A 26266-nucleotide genomic window follows, 5' to 3' on the forward strand; every position below is an offset into this window, starting at 1 on the left:
TTTAAAATTTGATTTCATTTCTAGATATATGGGTTCTTTATATATTTTGGATATTAGCCTTTTTTCAATTATGTGGTTTGCAAACATTTTCTCCCATTCCAGAAGTTGTCTTTTCTTTTTGTATGATGTATATTTGCTGTACAGAAACTCTTTCATCTGATGGACCTTAGTTATTTATTCTTACTTGTATTTTTTTTTAATGGTTCATTTGGGATCATATATACGAAATCATTGCCATTGCCATGACCAATATTGAATACATTTTTATCAATATTTTCTTCAAGCAGTTTTGTTTGTTGTTTTAGGTCATATTTAAATCTTTACATAATTCAGGTTAAATTTAGTTCCATTCATGTGCAGATGAATATCCAGTTTTCCAAATGACTTACTGAAGAGACTATCTTTCCTGCCTGAACAGTCTTACCTCCCTTGTCAACTATTAGTGGACCATATATGGATGGGCTAATTTCTTGACTCTCAATTTTCTTCCATTGTGCTGTCTGTTTTTAAAACAGTACCACTCTATTTTGAGCACTATGCTTTTGTAGTATAGTCTGAAATCAGGAACTGTTATGCTTTCAGCTTCATTCTTTCTCAGGCTTGCTTGGACTATTTGGGATCCTTTGTTTTTCAGTACAAATTTTAGGATGATTTTTTTTATTTCTACAAAAAAATGATAATAAACCCTTGAAATCTTCATAGAGATTTCACTGGCTCCATAGATAGCTTTGGGTAGTATGGGCATTTTAACAGTGCTTATTCTCCAATCCATGAGCACAGGTTTTATTTCCATTTACTTGCATCATTCAATATTTCTCTAATCAATGACTTATAGTTTGCTGCATACAGATCTATGATTTTGATTAAACTTATTCTTAAATATGTTATTATTATAAATGTGATTGTCTTTATTTGTTATGATAATTTATTGTTAATGTACAGAAGCATGGGTTTTTGTATGCTGATTTTGTGTCCTATAACTGTATTTAATTTGATTATTATTTCTAATGGTATTTTGGCTGAGTCCTTAGGATTTTCCTTATATAAAATCATGTCACCTGCAAACAGACACAATTTTCCTTTCCAATTTGGGAGAGTCCAATTTCTTTTTCTTGCAAAATTTTTCTACTTAGAACTCTGAGTAGTATGCTGAATAAGAGTATTGAAATTGAACATACTTTTCTTGCTTCTGATCTTAGAGAAAAGCTTTTAGCCTTTGACTATTGAGTATGTTAGCTGTATGCTCATCATGTATGGCTTTTATTATGTTAAGATGCATTTCTTCTGCACACAGTTTTTGAGAGTTTTTACCATAAATGAATGCTGAATTTTAACAAATTCATTTCTATGCATCTTTTGAGATGATCATGTTAATGTTGTCTCTGATTCTGTTAATGTACTATATCACATTTATTGATTTCCATACATTAAACTATCTTTATATCCCAAGGTTGATTCCCACTTGATTATGGTATATGATCTTCTAATGTGTTTTTGAATTTGGTTTGATAACAATTTGTTGATAATTTTTGCATCTATGTATCATCCTTATTTGGTTTTTGTTATTAGGGTAACACTGGTCATATAAAATGATATTAAGAGGATTCTACTCTCTTCTTTTTTGTATGTAGGTTTGATAAGGCCTGGTATTATTTCTTTTTGTTTGGTAGAATGTGAAGCCATCTAGCTATGAAAAATTATTTTTGGGAAGTTTTTAATTGCTCACTCAAAGTCCTTACTATTTAATTTTTTTGTATTTATATTTTTTAATTATTCATGATTCCTTCTTGGTCAGTTGTATGTGTTTAGGTATTTATCCATTTTGGTTTATTATATGTTCTTCAGTTTGTTCACATACTACTATACAATATAGTAGTCTCCTATGATTTTTTTGTTTGCATCCATTTTATGTATCCATTTTATTTGCATCCATTTTTATTGGGCTTCCCTGTGGCTCGGCTGGTAAAGAATTTGCCTGCAATGCAGAAGACCTGGGTTCAATCCCTCGGTTGGGTAGATCCCCTGGAGAAGGGAAAGACTACCCACTCCAGTATTCCGGTCTGGAGAATTTCATTATGTTCTGTAACATAATAGTCCATAGGGTTACAAAGAGTTGTACATGACTGAGTGACTTTCACTTTCATTTTATTTACATTTGTAGCTTTTCTTTTTTCATTTATAATTTAATTTATGAGTCTTTTTTTTTTTTTTTGGAATGTTTTGGTTGATATGTCTAAAAGTTAATGACTTAGCTTGTTTATTCAAAACATGATAGCTTAATATTGTTCTAAGAATATTTTTTACTGTTTCTTGATTTTCTATTTTATTTATATCTCATAATCTTTATTATTTTTCTTCTGTTAGCTTTGTTCTTATTTCACTATTTTATATTTCCTTAAGGCATAAAGTTAGTTTGTTTACTTCAGATCCTTTTCTTGACTTATGTGTTTATTGCTATACACTTCCCACTTAGAACTGTTCTTACAGGATCCCATAAGTTTTTGTATACTGTGTTTCTATTTTCATTTATTTCAGGATTTTAAAAATGTGCCTTTTGATATCTACTTATGATCCATTAGTTGTTGAAGAATGTGTCGTTTAATGTCAATATATATATATATGGAAAATGGCTTTTTTTTTTTTTTCTCATGTTACAAATTCTTTTTTTGTGTCTTTATGCTCAAAAAATCTTTGGTATAATTTCATTATGTTTGAAAACACTGAAACTTCTTTTGTAGTCTAACATATGATCTACCATAGAAAATGTTTCATGTGCACTTTGAAGAGTGTTTCTGCCATTCAGGAATATTATGTACGTGTTTGACGGATCCAATTGATTTTGGTGTTCAAATCTTACGTTTCCTTACAGATTTTGTATCTGGATCTATCCACTGTTGACAATGGGGTGTTAAAGTATCCAAGCATTATTGTATTGCTATTTATTTCTCCTTTTAGTTATTTTTATACTTTCTTTATATATTTGCTCCAGTGTTTGGTGCAGAAATATTTATGAATGCTATGTCTTCATAATGATTTGATTCAATATTATATAAAGTATGATTTTTTTCACTGTTCTTTTTTTATTTTATTTTTTTTAATTTTATTTTTAGACTTTACATAACTGTATTAGTTTTGCCAAATATCAAAATGAATCCGCCACAGGTATACATGTGTTCCCCATCCCGAACCCCCCTCCCTCCTCCTTCCCCATTCCATCCCTCTGGGTCGTCCCAGTGCACCAGCCCCAAGCATCCAGTATCGTGCATCGAACCTGGACTGGCAACTCGTTTCATACATGATATTTTACATGTTTCAATGCCATTCTCCCAAATCTCCCCACCCTCTCCCTCTCTCACAGAGTCCATAAGACTGTTCTATACATCAGTGTCTCTTTTGCTGTCTCGTACACAGGGTTATTGTTACCATCTTTCTAAATTCCATATATATGCGTTAGTATACTGTATTGGTGTATGATTTTTTGACCAACTTTTATTTAAACTCTATTTGTTTGACATAAGCATAGCTACCCTTTCTTTATTTTGATTACTATTTGCTTGAAATATTTATTCCCACTCTTCCCCCTCAGTGTTTGTCTGTCCTAAAAGCTAAAGTGAGTTTCCTGCAGGAAAATCATATCACTGGATATTTTCAATTTTTTTTCTGTATATTTATCACTGCTTTTTCAAAATCACTATTTTTTAAAAGTACTTGGAATAGGACATTCCAGCAATCCCACTGCTGGGCATACACACTGAGCAAACCTGAAGGGAAAGAGACACATGTACCCCAATGTTCATCGCAGCACTGTTTATAATAGCCAGGACATGAAAGCAACCTAGATGTCCATCAACAGATGAATGGATAAGAAAGCTGTGGTACATATACACAATGGAGTATTACTCAGCCATTAAAAAGAATACATTTGAATCAGTTCTAATGAGGTGGATGAAACTGGAGCCTATAGTACAGAGTGAAGTAAACCAGAAACAAAAACACCAATACAGTATACTAACGCATATATATGGAATTTAGAAAGATGGTAACAATAACCCTGTATATGAGACAGCAAAAGAGACACTGATGTACAGAACAGTCTTTTGGACTCTGTGGGAGAGGGAGAGGGTGGGAAGATTTGGGAGAATGGCATTGAAATACGTATAATATCATATATGGAACGAGTCGCCAGTCCAGGTTTGATGCACAGTACTGGATGCTTGGGGCTGGTGCACTGCGATGACCCAGAGGGATGGTATGGGGAGGGAGGAGAGAGGAGGGTTCAGGATGGGGAACACATGTATAACTGTGGCAGATTCATTTTAATATTTGGCAAAACCAATACAATATTGTAAAGTTTAAAAATAAAATAAAATTTAAAAAAAGAAAAAAAAAGACATTTTACATAGAAATTAGATGTGGGAGAGGGAGAGGGTGGGATGATTTTGGAGAATGGCATTGAAACATGTATAATATCATATATGAAATGAGTCGCCAGTCCAGGTTCGATGCATGATACTGGATGCTTGGGGCTGGTGCGCTGGCACAACCCAGAGGGATGGTATGGGTAGGAAGGAGGGAGGTGGGTTCAGGTTGGGGAACACGTGAATACCTGTGGTGGATTCATGCTGATATATGGCAAAACCAATACAATATTGTAAAGTTAAAAAAAAAAAAAAAAAAAGCTTTGAGCACAGTGACTTCATCGCACAAGTGTGCAAAAAAAAAAAAAAAAAAAAAAATAGATGTCAACAGGGTTCTTTAGTACTAGCTCAAGAAGAATAAGTGAAAAAGAAATGGTACTATAAGAAGAGGGTGTGATGAAAACAATACAATTTCAGATTCATATGATTTTAGTGATGATATATCTTTCACTTCAGTTCAGTTCAGTCGCTCAGTAGTGTCTGACTCTTTGCAACCCCATGACTCGCAGCACACCAGCGCTCCCTGTCCATCACCAACTCCCGGAGTTCACTCAAACTCATGTCCATCCAGTAGGTGATGCCATCAGCCATCTCATTCTCTGTCGTCCCCTTCTCCTCCTGACCCCAATCCCTCCCAGCATCAGAGTCTTTTCCAGTGAGTTAACACTTTGCATGAGGTGGCCAAAGTACTGGAGTTTCAGCTTTTGCATCATTCCTTCCAAAGAACACCCAGGACTGATCTCCTTTAGAATGGACTGGATGGATCTCCTTGAAGTCCAAGGGACTCTCAAGAGTCTTCACCAACACCAAAGTTCAAAAGCATCAATTCTTTGGTGGCCAGTTTTCCTCACAGTCCAACTTTCACATCCATACATGACCACTGGAAAATGGCCATGACTAGTCAGACCATTGTTGGTAAACTAATACCTCTGCATTTGAATATGCTATCTAGGTTGGTCATAACTTTCCTGCCAAGGAGTAAGCGTCTTTTAATTTCATGGCTGCAATCACCATCTGCAGTGATTTTGGAGCCCCAAAAAATAACGTCTGAAACTGTTTCCACTGTTTCCCCATCTATTTCCCATGAAGTGATGGGACTGGATGCCATGATCTTCGTTTTCTGAATGTTGAGCTTAAAGCCAACTTTTTCACTCTCTTCATTCACTTCCATCAAGAGACTTTTTAGTTCCTCTTCACTTTCTGCCCTAAGAGTGATGTCATCTGCATATCTGAGGTTATTGATATTTCTCCTGGCAATCACGATTCTAGCTTGTGCTTCTTCCAGCCCAGTGTTTCTCATGATATACTCTCCATAAAAGTTAAATAAGCATGGTGAAAGTATGCAGCCTTGACATACTCCTTTTCTTATTTGGAACCAGTCTATTATTCCATGTCCAGTTCTAACTGTTGCTTCCTGACCTGCATACAAGTTTCTCAAGAGGCAGGTCAAGTGGTCTGGTATTCCCATCTCTTGAAGAATTTTCCACAGTTTATTGTGATCCACAAAGTCAAAGGCTTTGGCATAGTCAATAAAGCAGAAATAGATGTTTCTCTGGAACTCTCTTGCTTTTTTCGATGATCCAGAGGATGTTGGCATTTTGATCGCTACTTCTTCTGCCTTTTCTAAAACCTCCTAGAACATCTGGAAGTTCATGGTTCATGTATTGCTGAAGCCTGACTTGGAGAATTTTGAGTATTACTTTACTAGTGTGTGAGATGAGTGCAATTTTGCAGTAGTTTCAACATTCTTTGGCATTGCCTTTCTTTGGAATTGGAATGATAACTGCCCTTTTCCAGTCCTGTGACCACTGCTGAGTTTTCCAAATTTGCTGACATATTGAGTGCAGCACTTTCACAGCATCATCTTTCAGGATTTGAAATAGATCAACTGGAATTCCATCACCTTCACTAACTTTGTTCAAAGTGATGCTTTCTAAAGCCCACTGGACTTCACATTCCAGGATGTCTGGCTCTAGGTGAGTGATTACACCATCGTGATTATCTGGGTCATGAAGATATTTTTTGTACAGTTCTTCTGTGTATTCTTGCCACCTCTTCTTAATATCTTCTGCTTCTGTTAGGCCCATACCATGTCTGTCCTTTATTGAGTCCATCTTTGCATGAAATATTCCCTTGGTATCTCTAATTTTCTTAAAGAGATCTCTCTTCTTTCCCATTCTGTTGTTTTCCTCTATTTCTTTACATCTCTGATGAAGGCTTTTTTATCTCTTCTTGCTATTTTTGGAACTCTGTATTCAAATGCTAATATCTTTCCTTTTCTCCTTTGCTTTTCACTTCCTTTCACAGCTATTTGTAAGGCCTCCTCAGACAGTCATTTTGATTGTTTTCATTTCTTTTCCATGGGGATGGTCTTGACCCCTGTCTCCTGTACAATATCACGAACCTCCATTCATAGTTTATCAGGCACTCTGACTATCCAATCTAGTCCCCTAAATCTATTTCTCACTTCCACTGTATAATCATAAGGGATTTGATTTAGGTCATACCTGAATCGTCTAGTGGTTTTCCCTACTTTCTTCAATTTAAGTCTGAATTTGGCAATTAGGAGTTCATGATCTGAACCACAGTCACCTCCTGGTCTTGTTTTTGCTGACTGTAGAGCTTCTCCATCTTTGGCTGCAAAGAATAGAATCAATCTGATTTTGATGTTGACCATCTGGTGATGTCCATGTGTAGAGTTTTTTCTTGTGTTGTTGGAAGCACGTGCTTGCTATGACCAGAATGTTCTCTTTGCGACACTCTATTTGCCTTTGCCCTGCTTCATTCTGTACTCCAAGGCCAAATTTGCCTGTTACCCCAGGCGTTTCTTGACTTCCTACTTTTGCATTCCACTCCCCTACGATGAAAATGACATCTTTTTATGGTATTAGTTCTAAAAGATCTTGTAGGCCTTTATAGAACCGTTCAACTTCAGCTTTTTCAGAGTTATTTGTTGGGGCATAGGCTTGGATTACCATGATATTGAATGGTTTGCCTTTGAAACAAACAGAGATCATTCTGTCATTTTTGAGACTGCATCCAAGTACTGCATTTCAGACTCTTTTTTGACCATGATGGCTACTCCATTTCTTCCAAGGGATCCCTGCCCACAATAGTATATATAATAGTCATCTGAGTTAAATTCACCCATTCTAGTCCATTTTAGTTCCCTGATTCTTACAATGTCGACGTTCACTCTTGCCATCTCCTGTTTGACCATTTCCAATTTGCCCTGATTCATGGACTTGACATTCCAGGTTCCTATACAATATTGTTCTTTACAGAATCAGACCTTGCTTCTATCACCAGTCACATCCACAACTGGGTATTGTTTTTGCTTTGGCTCCATCCCTTCATTCTTTCTGGAGTTATTTCTCCACTGATCTCTAGTAGCATATTAGGCACCTACCGACCCGGTGAGTTCCTCTTTCAGTATCCTATCATTTTGCCTTTTTATACTGTTCATGGGGTTCTCAAGGCAAGAATACTGAAGTGGTTTGCCATTCCCTCCTCCAGTGGACCACATTCTGTCAGACCTCTCCACCATGACCCGTCCATCCTGGGTGGCCCTACATGGCATGGCTTAGTCTTTAGTGCCAACTAATTAAGATTTGTACATGTAATACTTCTATTAGAGACTTGCAAAAGAGAATAAAAAGAAAGTAAAATTATCTGAAACCCAAGTATATGGGTTTATGTCCTGGCCTTTTGAGGACTGAAGTATATGAACTTTTAACAAATCTCATAAATGTTAACTTTTATCTGAAGTATAAATGAAATATAAAGGGAATTTATCAAGGATGCTAATAATTCAAAAGCAATGAATTGGACAAAGCTTTTGAACTTATTTGAATAATGATAACTTATACATATTCAAAGTGGTCTCTTTCCCTCTTACTGTCTCTCTCACACACACAAACACAAACAGTGCACTGGAGGGAGAGGGAGAGAGGTGTGGTACAGACGTGTGGTACCTCTTTCTGAGGTACAGAAAGAGAAGACGACATCTCTATATTTTTAATACAGTTTCCAAATCCTGGTATAAATGCTTAAAATGAATATTCATAGAATCATTAGGGGTTCCATATGTTGCAACGATAGTTATAAGCCATGATTTGGGTTTGCAGTATCTTTGAAAGGGAGAAGTTTAAGATACTTGTACAACACAGAAAACAGAATATCTAAAATAAGTCATTATCTTCCCTAAGAAATATAGCTGTTAAGTCAACAGTGAGTTGTTTTTAAATCCTCTCATACCATCAATCAAAATTATTTCCCTTTATAAAAAATAAAAGCCTTAAGAAATATTGATCAAAAGCTGTGTCACATGATATGTCAGATCAGTTGGTTAGGGCTAAAAAATTGTATAAATATATATTTTGTGTTAGTCAAGGAGAAGTCACAAAACTTTGGTATTGCAAAATTTGTTTTCACTAATGTAACATATACTGACACGTGATATAAGAAATAAATTGCTTTCCTTTTTATGGACAGTTTTCTTGATTTTCTTGCCTTTTTTTTTTTTTTTAATTGTCATTGTGGAACTGCTTCATCATTTTCTCAATTTCACTGTTTGCTTACCAAAATTATGCTTTCACAACCTTATTGAATTTCAGAGTCAGTTCAAGTTTAGTTTTGTAATATGTGACAGTTAATTAGTTTGCTGTCAACAATAAGATAGATGTTCACTTTCAAATGAATGTTTATTTATCTCCACCTCTGGCACCTCACTGAATTCCAAAAGAAATAACACAAATGCTGGATTGTTTGCCATTTTTAATTTATATATATAAACTGGGCAGTTAATTACAGGAGGGACTAACATTGCTATTTTCTATGTTTAGTTTATTAACAATTTATAAACACCTATAATTAACGGCAATAAATGTGGTGTTAATTTTCTTGCAGATATGTGAGCTATTAACTATAAGATTAGAGCTAGCTTAATACAGTTGATAGATATATCATATATGAAACAATGTTCAGCAAATGTGTTTTCCCTCACTTATAGAAAGAGGAAATTTTTGATAAGTTCATTAGGTTATGTCATGGTATTCCCCACAAGGATGTGTATTGATACACAAACACATATTTCAGAGGTCTAGAACAAAAGAAGATAATTTTTCTCTCTCTTATCATATATCAAATGTATCTCTGCTTTTCATCTTTCTTCATTTCAGGAATAATGTTTTGAATATAATCAATTTAGGGCAGTCAACCATCCCAGTTTGCTGAGGACTGAGTGCCTTCATTAGACACAGGGATTTCAATGCTAAAAAATTAAGTCCCAGACAAACAGGTGAGTTGATCACTGTAAATCCACTTTAGCAATGCAAGTGAAATAATTTTATTTCAGAGGAGTCTTATTTCTATTTCTTGGGTCATAAAGAGACAGACATGCCTGAGTGACTGAACTGACTGGTATTTCTATTTAATGATGGAGTTTGAAACTTATAAATGCTGATATATACTTGTTATTTAATTCATGAATTCATTTGTAAAGTATTAATTCCAACAATTAATTTGGAGAGAATTAAAACATAAATTTACCTAAAGGATCATTTCTATGTAAAATTGTGAGTCCCCTTTGGTCCAAATAAAATTAATGGAGAAAAATTAGTATTACTTCAGCACCTGGGGTCAACCTAGAACTCTAGATAACTTAACAACAGAGAGTACTATTAATTCTATTGGAAATTAACTGTGATGTTAAAAAAAGAGGTCACTTTAGAGCAACTGAATTCACGAAGACATTGATCTTGTCATACAAATGATTTTGAATTGTTAAATTATCTTTCTTTTAGGCTTATGTAAATTAATAAAATAGTGTTCTAATGAACAATAAGTATTACATTATTCACCATGTCCACATGAATTCAGAATGATTAATTTCTTCCATTAATGGCATTTTCAAAATTTCTACTCAAAAAGAAAAGAATCAATTTATTTAAAGCCATCTTACCTGGAAAAAGTACCACTATGCAGAAAAATGTTTATAAATTAATGGTCAAATCATTAAATAATTTTCAATGAAAAATAATCTCATCATTACAGTGTTGTCACTTGTATAACATTCTCCACAATATGACAGTTATCACTAAGGAGTTCACCTGGAAATATAGTTCTTCCAACAAGCTAAAATGAATCCACCAAAATTCAAATCCACCTCTTCTAATAAGAAGAGCTACACTATATTCTCACGGTTTCTATTTTGACTTGGGTGATAGAAAGCTCAGAGCTATTCAGAGATGAAGATTTTAGTTTACTTGCCTGAAAGCTTCCACTGTTCAATCCCCCTATTTTACTTTGAGTTCATGAGTGCTCAATCATGTCTGATTCTTGAGACACTATGAACTGTAGCCCACCAGGCTCCTCTGTCCATGAAATTTTCCAGGAATGTATACTGGAGCAGGTTGCCATTTCCTTCTCCAGGGGATCTTTCTGATCTAGAGATTGAACATACCACATCTTATGTCTCCTGTATTGGCAGGAAGATTCTTTACCACTAGTGCCACCTGAGAATCTTGTCTATTACTTTACTAATGCTCTATTCACCCGCTTTCTTTTATTTTCTTGTTGTTATTGCGTGTGTGTTAGTATGAAGTCTGACATGAACACACAAGCCATGACACAAATCCACTGATATTGAAGGTTGGTTAATACTATTTTTAGAGTTTACATTCCATATCTTAGTATAAAAATGATGGATTGAAGCTTTCAGTGATCTTAAGTCGTTGACATATATTATACAACTGTGTTCTTTTGGTAGCCACTCAAAGTAATGAAATGATCATTTTTTTCATATTATTTCTAATCTTTAGTGTTGATTTTGGTTAGGTATATGGTTATTTATTAATTTATATAAAAACTAATACTGTAAGATTCATAGTTTGTCTAGCCACTAGGAATTATACACTGTGAATCTAGATAGAAGACTGTCATAACCTGAAACAATGAGAACAAAGGTTGCTTAGTATAATAATTGCATTAAAGGAAATGTCAGATGCTAGTGGTTCCTTGTGTCTCATGATTCAGCTGTGCTTCCCTCTCCCAAACTTGGGGAATTCACTTGTTGGAAATTAAGAGCAGTAGAAATGACTTCTGGCATGTTCTAAACAAAATATATGGCCATAGTCTGTCTCCAGGGCTGGAATTTCTCTTTTTGGATGCCTTATGTCATCCTAAGGTTTCAGTGAAGTAGCATGTGTTAAAACTTAATGATGGCTTGTGTGCTTTATGTGTGTGTGTGTGTGTTGTCCAACTCCCTGCTACCCCATGAACTGTAGCCCACCAGGCTCCTCTGTCCATGGAATTTTCCAGGCAAGAGCAGTGGAGTGGGTTGTTCTTTCCCCTTCCAAGGCATCTTTCTGAACCAGAAGTTGAATCTGCATCTCCTGCATTAATAGGCAGAGTCTTTACCAGTGAGCCACCTGGGAATATAATGATGCCTTGAGTGTGAGTAAAATTGTTCATATTTAATTAATTTTATTGTGGATATAACCATATATGAATTCTATCTTGAAAATACTTGAGATTGCTATGTATAAATCATATTATTAGAAGATATGACCTGATCATATTAAAATATTTTCAAATAATATACATTTAAAATTCCAAGTTTGAACAGTGACCATGAAGAAAGATTGTATAGAAAGACAAGTGAAAGGAAAGAAAAAGAAAAAAGTGATATAAAAGACATTCCCTATAGACATTTATTAAAATCTTAGTGGTTGTCAAAATTAGCTGTGTGTTTTCCTATGCAAAATTTTCTATACTAAAACATGTTTCAATAAAGTTTTTAACCAATTTATTACTTCTCTTTTCTAGTATATATACACCCCAGGGTGCACAAGAACTTCATGTTGATTTGTGAAAAGCACTTGCTTACTTCATTTGTATGTCTGCTACTGTGGAGCCATCAGCCATGATATTTATCAAGATGAAGTTACTAGACCTCCTCAATTTAAATATGTATGAAAATTAATATTTACAGGTAATCCAGTTAAAGTGTATTTTCTGTTTAATTTGTTTAAGTCAGTTAAAAATTTACAAAGTAGGTACGTATTTTCTAATCACACAGAACACTTTATAACTCTGAACACAAAATAAAGTAAAAATGCATTTAATACTCTATTCTCTCATGTGCTCCATTAAAAGACATGCATATGCTTAATATCTAAAATATCCCAGGAATTCTGCTTGGTGAAAGATATATAATTGTGAAGAAAATTAGAATTATCCCCTCCTTACACAGATCTAACTATTTTTAGAGGGATTTATTGGGCAAATATTCACAACGATATGTGTGTGTGTGTGTGTGTATGTGTGTGTGTGTGTGTGTAATTGAAGTAAAATGTTCCTACAGAAAGCCCTGGATGATCCTGAGCAGGTCAAAACATGTCAATCTCCCAGAACTCCAGCTACAGAACTGGAGTTGGGCATCCCCAAGGTCTCCAATGCTAATGCTGGGTAGGGTTTTGTCCCTAAGCACGGGTGTCAGATGGGTCTGAATGGAAGAAGTGTCTCACCTCCTCCTCCTCCTAAGTCCCTTCAGTCATGTCCAACTCTGTGTGACCCCATAGACGGCAGCCCACAAGGCTCTGCCGGACCTGGGATTCTCCAGGCAAGAACACTGGAGTGGGTTGCCATTTCCTTCAGGAGGAGGAGGAAGACACTTGTTTATTAGAGGTTGCGGTCCTTCTCAAGCTTCTTTTTGAGGGGGTATAGCTTCTGCGACCGGCGCTCTAAGCGCGGGCAGCTGTGACTGGTGCACTAAGCACAGGTGGCTGCGACCGGCACACTAAGAGGGCATCAGAGGGCAAACACACTGAAACCGTACTCACAGAAAACTAGTCAATCTAATCACACCAGGACCACAGTCTTGTCTAACTCAATGAAACTAAGCCATGACCGTGGGGCAACCCAAGATGGGCGGGTCATGGTGGAGAGATCTGACAGAATGTGATCCACTGGAGAAGGGAATGGCAAACCACTTCAGTATTCTTGCCTTGAGAACCCCATAAACAAAGAGAAACTCCCCAGGTCATTAGGTGCCCAATATGCTACTGGAGATCAGTGGAGAAATAACTCCAGAAAGACTGAAGGGATGGAGCCAAATCAAAAACAATACCAGCTGTGGATGTGACTGGTGATAGAAGCAAGGTTCGATGCTGTAAAGAGCAATATTGCATAGGAACCTGGAATGTCAGGTCCATGAATCAAGGCAAATTGGAAGTGGTCAAACAAGAGATGGCAAGAGTGAATGTCAACATTCTAGGAATCAGCGAACTGAAATGGACTGGAATGGGTGAATTTAACTCAGATGACCATTATATCTACTCTGTGGGCAGGAATACCTCAGAAGAAATGGAGTAGCCATCATGGTCAACAAAAAAGTCCGAAATGCAGTACTTGGATGCAATCTCAAAAATGACAGAATGATCTCTGTTCGTTTCCAAGACAAACCATTCAATATCACAGTAATCGAAGTCTATGCCCCAACCAGTAATGCTGAAGAAACTGAAGCTGAACGGTTCTATGAAGACCTACAAGACCTTTTAGAACTAACACTCAAAAAAGATGTCCTTTTCATTATAGGGGACTGGAATGCAAAAGTAGGAAGTCAAGAAGCACCTGGAGTAGCAGGCAAATTTGGCCTTAGAATACAGAATGAAGCAGGGCAAAAACTAAGAGTTTTGCCAAGAAAATGCACTGGTCATAACAAACACCCTCTTCCAACAACACAAGAGAAGACTCGATACATGGACATCACCAGATGGTTAACACTGAAATCAGATTGATTATATTCTTTGCAGACAAAGATGGAGAAGCTCTATACAGTCAACAAAAACAAGACCAGGAGCTGACTGTGGCTCAGACCGTGAACTCTTTATTGCCAAATTCAGACTTAAATTGAAGAAAGGAGGGAAAACCACTAGACCATTGAGGTATGACCTAAATCGAATCCCTTATGATTATACAGTGGAAGTGAGAAATAGATTTAAGGGCCTAGATCTGATGGATAGAGTTTCTGATGAACTATGGAATGAGGTTTGTGACATTGTACAGGAGACAGGGATCAAGACCATACCCATGGAAAAAAAATGCAAAAAAGCAAAATGGCTGTTCGGGGAGGTCTTACAAATAGCTGTGAAAAGAAGAGAAGCAAAAAGCAAAGGAGAAAACGAAAGATATAAACATCTGAATGCAGAGTTCCAAAGACTAGCAAGAAGAGATAAGAAAGCCTTGTTCAGCGATCAATGCAAAGAAATAGAGGAAAACAGCAGAATGGGAAAGACTAGAAATCTATTCAAGAAAATCAGAGATACTAAAGGATCATTTCATGCAAAGATGGGCTTGGTAAAAGTCAGAAATGGTATGGACCTAACAGAAGTAGAAGAAATTAAGAAGAGGTGGCAAGAATACACTGAACAACTGTACAAAAATGAGCTTCACGACCCAGATAATCACGATGGTGTGATCACTCATCTAGAGCCAGACATCCTAGAATATGAAGTCAAGTGGGCCTTAGAAAGCATCACTACGAACAAAGCTAGTAGAAGTGATGGAATTCCAGTTGAGCTCTTTCAAATCCTGAAAGATGATGCTGCGAAAGTGCTGCACTCAATATGCCAGCAAATTTGGAAAACTCAGCAGTGGCCACAGGACTGGAAAAGGTCAGTTTTCATTCCAATCCCAAAGAAAAGCAATGCCAAAGAATGCTCAAACTACCACACAATTGCACTCATCTCACACGCTAGTAAAGTAATGCTCAAAATTCTCCAGGCCAGGCTTCAGCAATATGTGATCCGTGAACTTCCTGATGTTCAAGCTGGTTTTAGAAAAGGCAGAGGAACCAGAGATCAAATTGCCAATATCCGCTGTATCATGGAAAAAGCAAGAGAGTTCCAGAAAAACATCTATTTCTGCTTTATTGACTATGCCAAAACCTTTGACTGTGAGGATCACAATAAACTGTGTAAAATTCTGAAAGAGATGGGAATACCAGACCACCTGATCTGCCTCTTGAGAAATTTGTATGCAGGTCAGGAAGCAACAGTTAGAACTGGACATGGAACAACAGACTGGTTCCAAATAGGAAAAGGAGTATATCAAGGCTATATATTTTCACCCTATTTATTTATCTTCTATGCAGAGTACATCAAGAGAAACGCTGGACTGGAAGAAACACAAGCTGGAATCAAGATTGCCAGGAGAAATGTCAATAACCTCAGATATGCAGATGACACCACCCTTATGGCAGACAGTGAAGAGGAACTAAAAAGCCTCTTGATGAAAGTGGAGAGTGAAAAAGTTGGCTTAAAGCTCAACATTCAGAAAACGAAGATCATGGCATCCATTCCCATCACTTCATGGGGAATAGATGGGAAAACAGTGGAAACAGCGTCAGACTTTATTTTTCTGGGCTCCAAAATCACTGCATATGGTGACTGCAGCTATGAAATTGAAAGACACTTACTCCTTGGAAGGAAAGTTATGACCAACCTAGATAACATATTCAAAAGCAGAGACATTATTTGCCAACAAAGGTCCGTCTAGTCAAGGCTATTGTTTTTTACTGTTGTCATATATGGATGTGAGAGTTGGACTGTGAAGAAGGCTAAGCACTGAAGAATTGATGCTTTTGAACTGTGGTGTTGGAGAAGGCTCTTGAGAGTCCCTTGGACTGCAAGGAGATCCAACCAGTCCATTCTGAAGGAGATCAGCCCTGGGATTTCTTTGGAAGGAATGATGCTAAAGCTGAAACTCCAGTACTTTGGCCACCTCATGTGAAGAGTTGACTCATTAGAAAAGACTCTGATGCTGTGAGGGATTAGGGGCAAGAGGAGAAGGGGACGACAGAGGATGAGATGACTGAATGGCATCACTGACTCGATGGACATGAGTCTGACTGAAGTCCGGGAGTTGGTGATGGACAGGGAGGCCTGGTGTGCTGTGATTCATGGGGTCGCAAAGAGTGGGACATGACTGAACGACTGATCTGATCTGAGCTTCCCATTTGGAAACTGAGTGGGATCTCAGAGGACAATGACAATCAGTTTAGCTTGATGTGCTCATCCAGGAGTTGGTCCCACATCTCGTGGTTAAACTTTTCTTCCCATAGTTTTTGGTACCTTACTATTGGAGAGACCACAGTGAGTTCTTCAGTGGCAACTAAGAGTTGTACAGCTCTGGAGGCTGAAAACATTCCCATCATAAGGGTGGTTCCCAGCTTAGTAAGTATACATCTTCCTAATAAGGGAGTAGAGCACTAAGGGACCACCAGGAACTGATGAAAAAACATCTGTCCATCCCAGCAGCAAACAAGGACTTGGGTGACTTTTTTTTTTTTTTTTTTTTTTTTTTTGTAACTGCTTTCCCTATAGCAAATAAAATGGTACAGTTTTGGGCGGAGAAGGTTCCAGAGTAAGAGGTCAGGATAGAGTAGGTAGCCCTACTACTCTGTAGTAGTAGAGATCAAATTGCCAACATCTGCTGGATCATCAAAAAAGCAAGAGAGTTCCAGAAAAACATCTATTTGTGCTTTATTGACTATGCCAAAGCCTTTGACTGTGTGGATCACAATATACCCTGGAAAATTCTGAAAGTGATGGGGATACCACACTACCTGACCTGCCTAATGAGAAACATATATGCAGCCCAGGAAGCAACAGTTAGAACTGGACATGGAGCAACAGACTGGTTCCAAATAGGAAAAGGAATATGTCAAGTCTGTATATTGTCACCCTGCTTATTTAACTTATATGCAGAGTGCATCATGAGAAACGCTGGGCTGGAAGAAGCACAGGCTGGAATCAAGTTTGCTGGGAGAAATATCAATAACCTCAGATATGCAGATGACACCACCCTTATGGCAGAAGGTGAAGAGGAACTAAAAAGCCTCCTGATGAAAGTGAAAGTGGAGAGTGAAAAAGTTGGCTTAAAGCTCGACATTCAGAAGACAAAGATCATGGCATCTGGTTCCATCACTGCATGGGAATAGATGGGGAAACAGAGGAAACAGCGTCAGACTTTATTTTTGGGGGGGCTTCAAAATCACTGCAGAGGGTGACTGCAACTATGTAATTAAAAGACGCTCACTCCTTGGAAGAAAAGTTATGACCAAACTAGATAGCATATTCAAAAGCAGAGACATTACTTTGCCAACAAAGGTCCGTCTAGTCAAGGCTATGGTTTTTCCAGTAGTCATGTATGGATGTGAGAGTTGGACTGTGAAGAAAGCTGAATGCTGAAGAATTGATGCTTTTGAACTGTGGTACTGGAGAAGACTCTTGAGAGTCCCTTGGACTGCAAGGAGATCCAACCAGTCCATTCTGAAGGAGATCAGCCCTGGGATTTCTTTGGAAGGAATGATGCTAAAGCTGAAACTCCAGTACTTTGGCGACATGCAAAGAGTTGACTCATTGGAAAAGACTCTGATGCTGGGAGGGATTGGGGGCAGGAGGAGAAAGGGACAACAGAGGATGAGATGGCTGGATGGCATCACTGACTGGATGGATGTGAGTCTGAGTGAACTCCGGGAGTTGGTGATGGACAGGGAGGCCTGGCGTGCTGCAATTCATGGGGTCACAAAGAGTCAGACATGACTGAACGACTGAACTAAACTGAACTGAATGTAGCCCTAGTGTCAACACATAAATTCTTGGACCTACCTGCCACATTCAATTGCACACTTGGCTCCAGCTCCATGACAGTTATCTGTGACAGGGGTCTGGTTGGAGTGGGCCATTCAATCATGTTGAACCATCATGGGGGAAGGAAATCTCAAGAATCTCGGGTCCTGAGAGTAGAGTGCCACCCAGAATCCTAACTGTTGGCATTTGTAGCAAGCTATTTTAGGAGGCTGGCCACGATTTGGGCTATCTCAAGGCCAATATCTCTCCTGTTTGCAGATCTGGCATGTATCCTGTGCCATGTACTTTAAGGACTCAGAGTTTGCCATAGGACATCTCTGGAGGGTGACCAGCATCTGGGAAAGCTTAGTTTCTTTCCTTCTTTCCCTTTCCTGATTTGACCTCCCTCTCCTGTTCTCTGTTATAAAAGGCAATGGTGGCTGTCTGGATCCTTTCCAGAAAGGCAATAGGGCTCTCAGTGGGCTCCTGAGTAATTGCTGAGACCCAGGCATAGCTAATTTTTGTTGGGCTTCTTTTCGTCATGCCTTTACACAAGTTGGAAAATGGTTTCTTTCCCAAATGTGCTCAGGATCATTAGAGTTCCACTTGGCATCTGAGGGGACTACAGTTTCCCAACTGGATATGTATTGCTTGACGTTTGAAGGCCTGCAGCATATTTTGGGGGCTTCTTTTAAGATCCTAGTGTACTCGGGGTCAGATAAAGTTTGATTGAATATGACCATGACATCTTTCCACATCAAGTCAAAAGCCTAAGTAAGGTGTTGAAATGTATGTATATATTTGCCTGTTTTTTTTTGTTCATTTGTTTGTTTTTGTTTTGTTGTTGTTGTTGTTTTGTTGTTGTTTTTTGTATAATTTCTCAGGTCTGGCTTGATCTGTCTTAGGTCTAGGAGGGAGAAGGGCTTATGGAAACCTGTCAGTCCAAATTCCCTTCTCGTTTCAGCCTCGGGAAATATCTGGGCTGGCTTTTGTGGAGGGGTGCTCTGGGATACAGGGGCAATTTGAGGTACAATGGGGAAAGAACACCAGGCACCAGGCACCTTGGGAGCCATGGGAGGTGAGCCTTCCTGGGGACTTCCTTCTCTTGGTTATATAAGGTCTAATTCCATTTACCTAGTAAGTTCATTTTTAGGGTATAGATTAATCCCATACTTAAGGCATAGTCCCTTCATGTCTTTAGTTGAAAACATTTGGGCATAGGGGACTTCTATCCATTTCCCCTGCTTTTTGCAGAATAGTTCTGGTTGCAAGATTGGGGACTATGGCAAATATCTCTCCTGAGAGCCAGCCAATGACCTGCCCCACTTTGTAGAGAGTAGCATAGATACAAGGAGGAGAAGAAGGATGGGAATGTAAAAGCAGTGGAAGTAAGTACAGAGGAGCCCCCTTTATAACCTATTGGCAAAATTGCAGCCAGGGAAAATAGGCCCAGTGTTTTGGTTGAACTAGTATGTAGCTGGCATGTAGCACAAATGTTGTATTGCTTCAGGCAGGCAAGTCTGGTCCATTCTGTGAACCCCTTATCCTTCCACAGGGGCCTTCTACCAGCAGACTCCCTAATGGTTTTTAAGTGCCTGACCCGTGCCTACTTAGTTTTAATTGGCATTCCTCAGCTCTAAGGAGACAGAGAGGAGAGTCCTCTCACCAACTTGGGCAAGAGCTATTGGGGCATAACAGACAGTGGAGCCTTCAGAGCATACCAGGGAGTACTCCCGGCCAGAGCACCTCCGTTACATACATGTCTACCTACCTGTTAACCAAAGGTTTGAGGAGACTAGAAGCAAGAAATCATAGAGGAAGACTCAACAAGAATTATGGTCCTTCCAGCACAAAGGGTGAGGACCCTTATCTTTTTCAGAGACAGTCAGCAATACAAGTCACATACTCACAGCAATCTGAGTCAGGGCACCAAATGTCAGATTAGCTAATTTCTCTTCCTCAGTTCTTGCATTGTTGCAACAAAAATTTGGAATGATGAACTAAAGAGTTTTCAACAACAAATTACAGCTCAGTTCAGCTCAAGCAGACAGGTGTTTTACCAGACAGACACTCCCAAGACATGGGAGCCAGTTGACCTCAAATGAGTCATGCTCCTCATGCCGATCCCTCTTGACTTCCCCCTTTTTATGCTTCCTGTCTCCTTCTTCTGGATACACCCTATACAAAATAGGGCTTGTACCCACCACAAATCAATGAAAGGGAATGGAAATGGGCATATGTTCAAGGCCAATTGACCCTTACAAGTTATATAACAGGCTCTGTTGTTTATGACTTCCCATAGTTCAGTCTGTTATAATCAGATGAGTATATATTATATTTACAAATATAAATTCATATTGGTTATATTATATATATGAATATTTATTAATTCTTAATGGACTCCTAACTGCCCAAGGTTACTTGGAAACCCCTTTGGTTAGTTTGTTTCACTATATGGTTAGGGTGAATGTGCAGGAGTTGGAAAAGTCTATGTGGTCACTTTTGCAGCATATCTGTGAGCTCTCCTGGGTTTGTAGGGGATGGGATTTAGAGATCAACTTGCATCCCTTTCAGCCAGGCCACCCCTCATTTCTCATGCCTAGCTTCCTATCTAACACTTCCATGCAAACACAACCAAAGCAACTGTTAAAAAAAAAAGAAAACAAGAAGACAAAATGGGCAATTAAGAGAGTGGATTGGGAGATTAGATAAAGTTTCTATTTTAAAAAATTACACTTTTTTTTTTAAATAGGGATATAGTGAATGAGGCCATGACAGAGAAGTTGAAGGCCTCATTCTAGATTGAGGGATTTTTTTTTTTATTTAAATCTTTCAAAAGGTACAGTTATGCAAGATAAATTTTGGAAATCTGTATGAGATATAGTCTATGAGTAGCAATAATATATTGTATGTCTAAATTTTTTCTAATAGGACAGATCTTAGGTTGAATGCTCTCACAACAAAAAGGGGGGGAAATGAAACAAACAAACGGACAAAAATGGACAGAATGGGGGGAAATTTTTGAAAGTGATAGATGTTTATGACATTGATCTTTTTAATGACTTTATGGCTGTATACTTATGTCTAAAGACATAAGGTTTATACATTAAGTATCTCCATCTTTTAGTATTTCAATCAAGCTCCAATATAATACATTAAGGAAAAAAAAAAAAATCGTAGGAAGAGACTGTCCTTTGAAGTCCTCGCTGAAACTCTGAGAACAAGAATAAAAATAAGACCTGGGGAAGAAAGCAATGCCCAAAATAAAATGCTGGGTTAACTTTAAATATTTTTGAAAAGGAATAGAAAGTCCTTGTAAACTTGATAAACTAGAAAAAAAAAAATCAAGCAGAGAAACAGATTGGGGGGGATGATGGATTTACTAATACTTGTGGTTATACTGTGAGTTGATGGGATGTCTTGTTTATGAATTGTATACAGAGAGAACATGATAGAGCCTTCAAGAGGAATTCTAGCTTCTTGGCTTTAACTCTTGAAAGAAAATAAATGCAACACATATTTGATTATATTACTAATTATTTTATACAAAGACAGTTCCTATTCAAAATCTATTTTGATAAGCATAATTTTCTGTTTGATTACACTTTGGATACTACTTGACTTAACAGGAAAGTTGATCCATATTCTTGAAACTGCATGGCACTTCAATTAATTATTTTCAAAGAAAAGTATTTCCTAAGTCAATGATTTTTTGGCTTTATGTTTTATCAACAATCAGCATATTAATATATTTGGTTTGTCTATTTGGAGAAGGCAATGGCACCCCACTCCAGCAATGACTAATTTTATTCAATCTCCAACAGCTGCACTTACATGAGTACCATTACATTAAAACAGTGCTAATGTTAATTAACAGATCAACCTTTTAAATAGAAGACATGGTAATTTATTTCAACATTCTCATAAGATGGTGTGCTAGAGAGTTAACAACACCTTATAACAAAAACAGTTAGTGGTTAATTAAGCAAATCACACTCAAAATCAGAAGTGATGGAAAAGAGCAATGACTTGTTAATTATATTATCATACAGCAAAAAGGAACTTCAGAGGCTCTGGTATCAGTGCAGTTCAGTTCAGTCACTCAGTCATGTCTGACTCTTTGTGACCCCATGGGCTGCAGCACACCAGGCTTCCCTGTCCACCACCAACTCTCCGAGCCTACTCAAACTCATGTCTATCACGTTGGGAATGCCATCCAATCATCTCATCATCTCTGTTATAAATACCTACCATTCACAAGTATAATGTGAATCACAATCAAACTAAACAAGCAAGAATAACATATGAGGCTGGAGAAGTTATCTGAAATATCTGTTCTCAGGACTGTTCAGTTCAGTTCAGTTCAGTCACTCAGTCGTGTCCGATTCTTTGCAACCCCATGAATTGCAGCACGCCAGGCCTCCCTGTCCATCACCAACTCCCGGAGTTCACTGACACTCATGTCCATAGAGTTAGTGATGCCATCCAGCCATCTCTTCCTCTGTCGTCCCCTTCTCTTCCTGCCCCCAATCCCTCCCAGCATCAGAGTCTTTCCCAATGAGTCAACTCTTCGCATGAGGTGGCCAAAGTACGGGAGTTTCACCTTTAACATCATTCCTTCCAAAGAACATCCAGGACTGATCTCCTTTAGAATGGACTGGTTGGCTCTCCTTGCAGTCCAAGGGACTCTCAAGAGTTGGTTCAGAGATTTTTAAATTTTCAGTGGTCTTCAAATTTTGGTCACATAGCATAAGCATCCAACATGTTTTTAAAATATACTCCTAGACTTTCACTATGAAGGAGTCAAACTGGAATTTTGCAGCAGTTAAGTGGACCTAGATCTTTAAGTCTCCATAAAATATATTTATATACAGGATGAGAAACATACCCTACTATTACCAGCCAAGTGAGTTCATGAACTTCAAAATCTGAAATGTTTTTATACTTGATTTTCCTTTCTCTCAAAGTACAAATAATGCAATATGAACAATCACTTAATTTTAAACATTGAAATTATTTGAAAACTAAAAATGGGTAAAGAGAACATACAAAAATAAAATAACAAATACAGATTTTAAGAAAAATAAGGGAAGTAATAGGAAATATAATTACTAGTGAATAACTCATCTCTGAACAAATGTGGTTATTTTATGAGTGAGAGTGGTATGATGTATATTTCCTAGGATACAGGGCAATATGAAGTCAAAATTGCTCTTGGGTAAATCAGCTTTGAGAAATTATCATAGAAGTAATGAAATCATATTTAGTCTTTACTGCTTCATGAATCTAAGTTCTGAACTTATGAAACATAGCTAATTATCACAAAATAAGAATTATATGACCTCCAAGTGTGAGTACTTAATGTCCTGGGCTGTCCAAGTGAAAGAAGCTAGAGTGATAAAACTCAATAGTCAAAAAAATACTTGAGAAGAGCCACTCAAATTATTTTAAATATCAGTACAGACATTGTAATTATTCTCAGTAAAGTTTTGAAAGTAAAACAGAATTTAGGATAAGCTTTTCTTTTTTTTAATATGTAAACACAATTACACATTTTATGTAATTCCTATTTTTTTTTTTCTGGTTGTTGTTAAGGTCTTATTTTCTTATAAAATAACATTGAAAAGAAACATTAAAAATAAAACTGGTAAATTTGCATGGGGTGCATTAATTTTACTGACTATAAGATTATTTTAAATAAGAGGTTTTTATACCAACTAAATGAAGCATCTTACATGCCCAATCAATGTTTGCCAATGTGACTGCTCTACAAAGAAAGGATGGCAATTAATTAGAAGAAGCCCCTTCAAGGACAATCGGTATATGGTGCACAACTTGAGAAAGAGCTGACATGCACTGTTTCTTTTTAATGTCATCATCTATGTTCATTACATGTATTATTAGATTTGAAAAAAGGAGATACTGACAGAGTGGATAATGAGTTGTGAAATGAAATAAGATAATTTGAATCATGGTTAGGAAAAGATGAAATCATAGCAAAAAAAGAAAGATAAGTTCACTTTGAATATCTTTCTTTTTAAAGCTTGTGATCCTTATTGTTTGGTTAGTTACATTAAACATATACATTTACAACATGTAATATATGCCAGTGAACTGTTGTAAATGAATCGTGATTGATGTATTTGTGAATTGATATTCCAAACCAATATTTACTTTGAATTCTCTCTCTTTTTTTTTTTCTTCATGAAGTAGTGGATCATATTTGTTATAGAAGATGTTTCAATTCATTAATTATAATCAACTCATTATTAGTTACTTTTGCAATTTTACAATAATTATTGTAAGAGTAAAAGATCTTGAATCTCCAAATAAGTTTTTATCAAAAGTATTTTTTCTCACCATACTGATCCACTTTTAAGCCTGTTTTGGTTAATTACCTTCTGTTATTTCTATACATATTGAAGATGTTAGGTCCTTATTTCAAGAATGAAAAAAAAGCATATCTCAGTTTTAGAAACCAAATATAGTTTACTTCTTTTCACATATATTACATATAATAATGCTTTCAAAACAGTTCTCAATGACAGAATTATATAAATTGATTAATATAATATATTTTTTCTCCTGTAAGTCTGGAAAAAATTTAAGTGTTTGACAACTTGGTGATTTTCTTTATTGTTGATGAAATATAAAATCACTGTAATATCTGAGCAGAGTAATTCTGCAGTATTTATCAGTACTATAAACATATATCCTGCTTAACCTAGCTCTCCCACCACACGTGTCCCATCCACCTGCTGAGGAACACAGGTCCAATGGTGTCATTGGCTCTTTGATCAAAACAGTGAACACCGATGTAGATATGGCTGTGAAACACTCTTAATACTGATTTGATAATTTATGAGATGTATGATACAGGAAAAAGAAAGAAAGTCATACAATACTGAAGAACTGTGTATATAATATACTGCCTGTGATTCTTTGTATTCCACTTGGGGATTATACTTCTTGAAGCCTTTTATGTGCTCTTTGTCTGTGTTCTAAAATTTTACACTACTGAAACTTTTAAGGATAAAATTCTTTTTAAAAAAGAATGCAATATCATTGAAATATAGCAGTATATGTGTTTGTTCTGTAAATTGTATGTATTGTTAAACTATCAGCACAAAAATTTCAGTTAGCATTCATCACAACATATAGTTATGTTTTTTTTTTTTTCTTGTAATGAGCCCTCTTAAGATTTACTTGGGTTTCCTTGGTGACTCAGACCATAAAGCGTCTGTTTGCAATGCAGGAGACCTAGGTTAAATCCCTGGATTGGGAAGATCCCCTGGATAAGGAAATGGCAGCCCACTCCCAGTATTCTTGACTGGAAAATCCCATGGATGGCAGAGCCTGGTAGGCTACCGTCCATGGGGTCACAAAGAGTTGGATACGACTGAGCGACTTCACTTTCACTTTCAAGATTTACTTTAACAATTTTCAAATGTACAATACAGTTATATTAGCCATAGTCACCATGTTGTATATTGCATCCCTGGTACCTTTTTTTTTAATGAAGTTTTAACTTTTTGACTACCATACCCCATTTCATCCACCCCCAACCTGCAATTCTGGCAATTACCAACTTGTTCTCTGTATCTATGATTTCATTTTTGTAATATTCCACATGTAAATGAGATCATACTGCATTTGTCTTTCTCTGACTTATTTCACTTAGCATAATGCCTTTGAGGTCTATCCACGTCAAAAGGCAAAATTCCATTATTTTCTATGGCTGAGCATATATTAGATTGGTGCAAAAGTAATTGTGGTTTCATGCCATGAATTTCAAATCATTATATCTAGGCTCAAACATTTTTATTAATAAAAGTAGAAATCATTGCAGTCAACACACTTTTGGACAACAAGAAATAAGTATGTTTGCTCCTGTAGTATGAACATCGATGGTCAAGGATTCAATGAGCTCTTGGAAAGCATTTTTAGCCTCCTCTTGTGGAAGCACTATGGAAATGTTTTCCCCACAAAAAGCTTTTGAGATGCTTGAAGAAGTGATAGTTGGGTGGCAAGAGGTCAGTTGAATATGGTGAATGAGTCAATAACAAGCGTTGATTGTGTGACCTGCAGTTGGGTGTTTTCATGGAGAAGAGTTGGGCCTATTATGTTGACAAAAGCCAGCTGCAGACATTGCAGTTTTTGGTGCATCTCAATGATTTGCTGAGCATACTTCTCAGTTTGACTATTTCTAGCTGT

Source organism: Bubalus bubalis, chromosome 10 (assembly GCF_019923935.1).
Source record: "Bubalus bubalis isolate 160015118507 breed Murrah chromosome 10, NDDB_SH_1, whole genome shotgun sequence".
NCBI classification, from domain to species: domain Eukaryota; kingdom Metazoa; phylum Chordata; class Mammalia; order Artiodactyla; family Bovidae; genus Bubalus; species Bubalus bubalis.